Here is a 4,338-nt window from a genome sequence, read left to right on the forward strand (position 1 = left end):
TTCGTAAAAACAATACATGTATGTATGCCTAAAGAAGGAATCAGGTACCAAAGTGTTGTGTTCATGGTAGCATTTGGAGTACTTTCATTTTCTACTTTATATCTTTCTGTATATATCATGTAATGTCTATTACAATGTACATCTATTAATTTAGAAAAATGTTTTTCATGGATAATACTTGCACAAGGTACAAAATTTAAAGGACACAAGAGTAAAACAATTAGAAGTAAGGCTCCCTGCCTCTTACAGTCCCTTCCAGAAGGCAATTACTGTTTCCTCTATCTTCTTTAATCTTCTGAGATAGTCTACACTTTTCCATATCAGAAAAACAATAATACTGGTTCCGTTTTGAAAAAATAATTTCAGGAAAATTAAAATTAAGCCTTTGAACTTGAAATCAAGGACCCAAAGTCGTAATATAACGACTTGGATTTTCTTCTTTGTTTTGCAATAGAGCAGTGGACGGGAAATATTGAATATATTTCCCAACTCTGGGGTATGGAATAGGCCTTCTTTGTTATGTTGCATTTATTTAAGTATGTGTCTTTCTCCCTCATAAGACTATGCATATACCTTTTTCTGAGGACAGAATTGGTGTCATGCAATTTTTGTGTCCTCCACAGCGCCTATGTACAATAAAATAAAATAATATTTATACTATATCAAGATTTCATGTTATAAGGTTTTATTAATACTAGAGATTATCATAACTGCTAAATAATAATTTGTATACAACAAGCAAGAAATACATCACTCCTTAAGAGCTAAATAAATGCATATGGTCTGAAACAAGATTTGACAGTTTGATCTGGAGAAGCAGTGTTGACAAATACTTCCATGGTACTCAGTCTGTGTGAAGTGTAGTTCTAAGCACTTGACAGGTATTAACTCATTTAATCTTCTTAACAATCCTGGGGAAAATTTACCCTATTTTACAAGGATAAGGAATACAAGGCATAGAAGGCATTAAATAACTCACCCAAGATGGTCACGTGGGCTCTGGGGAGGTGTTTCTTATGTTAGGAAGCCAGTACTTTTCACCTAAGCCTCTTAAAGTGTTTTATAGCAGACAAATAGAAATAAAACCGTGCTTCGATACAGCACTTAATGTTGTTGCTTGTTGTAATGCCTAAAATAAATATCTTCCTAGTTATGGACATTGACAGGGCTGTCAATGGAGCTGACAGCCCTGAATCTCTGTCTCTTGCTCTACAGCATCTAGACCACACTCCCTCACCTGTAAGAGTAAGAGTTGCCTCATTTACAGGTGACAGGCCACAGTCCAAGAAACTGAAAGGAAATATGACAAATGCTTGCCATTTAATGAGGTGTTCGTTGAGTACTCAAAGAACATTACAAGGAATCAAGGAGAAAGTTACTGGATAGCGAGGTCATTGTATCAATGCCAGGGTCTGTGGTCTCAAATGTAGGTGAGTTGAATTTAGACTTTGCCAAGCTTGTGGTTTTTATTAAAACTTAACCACATCCAGCATTTGATGTAGACTGCAGAGAGACACTGTAAATAATTAACAGAAAAACCTAAGCTGGACCTTTTTTTTTTTTTCCAGGATGCTGAGAGCAGTCGAGGTACCGAGTGTCCTAAATTCAACAGACAATTCAAGCAACGTGATGACAGAAACAGGAATCCTTGGGTCGTCTAACAAAATATCTTATGAAGAGGAAAGGAAAGGTGTGAATTATCATCATTACCAAAACACGGTCCTTAGACCAGCATCACTGGCACGGCTTCATAGCTGAGTAGATAGATGCTCAGGGTCCTACCCCAGAAACCTCCTGAATTCAAATCTGCAGTTTATCAACACCCCCAGATGGTTCAAATGCACCATTACAGTTTGAGACACACCGATCTAATTTAATTCCATTATTTTTCAGATGAAAAACCTGAGTGCTACCAAGGGGCCAAACTCAAAGGCTCATGCTCCATAGAGACAAGATTAAAATGCAAATGGGAAAATATAAAGGGACTAATACAAAATAGCTTTACTCATGCAGTTCTAAACTACCACTGTGCATATTAATATTTTTTGTGGTTATAAGTGGGAATTAGAGGTGATGTTAAAATAGGAATTAACTTCAGCTTTTCTGTAACCAGTTGAACCCCATAATCAATATACTCCTAGCCACCCTTATCTCTACAAATGGGATAAAATGTCTTGGGCAAAATGTATTTCCTTAGTGAGGGCAATTTTCCCAGCATCAGTTTTTTTCCCCAGTCTTCAGGTACAACTGCAAAAAAAAAAAAATTTTTTTTTAGGCTGTTTTCTCCATGATATGATAATTACTGCCATATTTTAAATGTAACCCTCTTCTAAAAATATAAATGTGAAATGCAATATCTTAGCTGTGCACTATGATTATCAATCATTTCCATTGCTCAAGTGATTTTCCAAACAGTATCAAATCAGCTAGGTATTTATTAGAATTTTTTTCTCTTTTCCTTTTGGAGGACAGAAGCATTTATATTTTCATCCATGGGAGAGAGAAAGCAATTATAGGTTATTTAAACATGGTTGGTCCCAATTCTAACTTCTTGGGAGGGGTTCGTGATTAATTAGTATTTAGAAGCAGATTGAAAATTGAAATAGCTCCCTGAATGCTTAGAGATAAGTAATTAGGTACAACAGTTTGCCTGAAAAATGCAACACTTGTTAGTGTTTAACAAAGCTGAACAGAATAATAGTTGTTGACCTGGGTCTTAGTCAATTCAGCCTGTTATAACAAAAATACCACAGACTGGGTGGCTTGAACATTGATTTCTGGACAGTTCTGGAGGCTGGAAGTCCAAGATCAGGGTCTGATGAGGGCCCACTTGGCGCCTTCTCACCGTGTCCTTACACCACCCAGCGTGAGACCCATTCATGAAGCTCTACCCTCATGACCTAGTCACTTCCCAAAGGCCCCATCTACTCTGGGGAGTAGAATTTAAACCTGTGAATTTTGGGGATGACACAAACATTCAGTTGATAGCAACATCCAGCTCTAGTCGCCTGAATTCATACCCACATTGCGTAAGAGAATTTGGTTGGATTTGTCCATATCAAGTAATAGATTGTTATCCATCTCTTTTCTCAGCAAGTTTCTTTCTGCATAAAAGATTCACCTGGGATATTTTCAGCTCTTACTGTGTACCCAGCAACGTAGTGGGTGCTTGCACTTACATGATCACACTGACTGTTCAGTCCGTATTTACCTCTTAAATTGACCATGAGTTTCAAGATTCTAAAAACAATGATCCTCATCTGGGATTTATTCCAAAGAATTTTTTTTTTCCTCACTCAAGTGACTTTTTTCTTTTTCTTTTTTTTTTTGCGGTACGCAGGCCTCTCACTGCTGTGGCCTCTCCCGTTGCGGAGCACAGGCTCCAGACGCACAGGCTCAGCAGCCATGGCTCACGGGCCCAGCCGCTCCACGGCATGTGGGATCCTCCCGGACTGGGGCACGAAACCGTGTCCCCTGCATCGGCAGGCGGACTCTCAACCACTGCACCACCAGGGAAGCCCTCAAGTGACTTATTATTTGAGAATTCCTGATGGTCTATGGCTAAAGACTGACCAGCACTATTGGAAAAAAATGGAAGACCAGAGACACTTCCAGGAACCCATGGTCCCTTCAGACCACCGTATCCCTAGTGGTTCACCATGCATGTATTTTTGCAGAGGATGGTGGATGCCGTGTAGGAAATTACCATCAGAGCTGGAATTATCATTCCGGAGCCAACCTCTCAAGGTCATCTTCAGAAAGAATATTTTGGCTTCAGTTATTTGTCCTTGACAAAATGAAACATGGTATTTCCCAAGACTTTGCAAAAGTTGGATGCTTTCTGCACCAAATGGGCTGTGTATTGACAAAAAAACTAAGCCATTTTTTTGAGGGAGAGTTATCAAGCACAAAGTGAAGTTCCATTTAAACTGAAGTTACATAGACAAACATACATGGCATGTTCCTCTCTTATCCCCCGAAACCCAAGGCAGGGAGACTAGGAAGCAAAAAGTGATGGAGAGAGGGATACAACCTACACCCCAGCTCTTCAGGATTACCCAGCTCTTCGGATCTATAAGGAAGGATGGAAAGGGTTTTCTGAGTCAAAAATGAAGCATCAATTATGATATGTCAAGAGGCACGAGGAAAACATGAGTCCTCGAAAGGTTTGGGGGGCTTACTAGAAGGCTTCCATTTAGGTTATAATTTGACTGATCTATCCATTTTATTCAGTCTTATGGATGATATTCGATTTAGAGTTTTTACAACATGAATCTTAGTAGTCTTGCCAATGACACGGTGCTTAATTCCCTGAAGGCTTCACCTTTTTAATACATC

This window comes from Mesoplodon densirostris, chromosome 4 (genome assembly GCF_025265405.1).
Source record: "Mesoplodon densirostris isolate mMesDen1 chromosome 4, mMesDen1 primary haplotype, whole genome shotgun sequence".
Taxonomy (NCBI): Eukaryota; Metazoa; Chordata; class Mammalia; order Artiodactyla; family Ziphiidae; genus Mesoplodon; species Mesoplodon densirostris.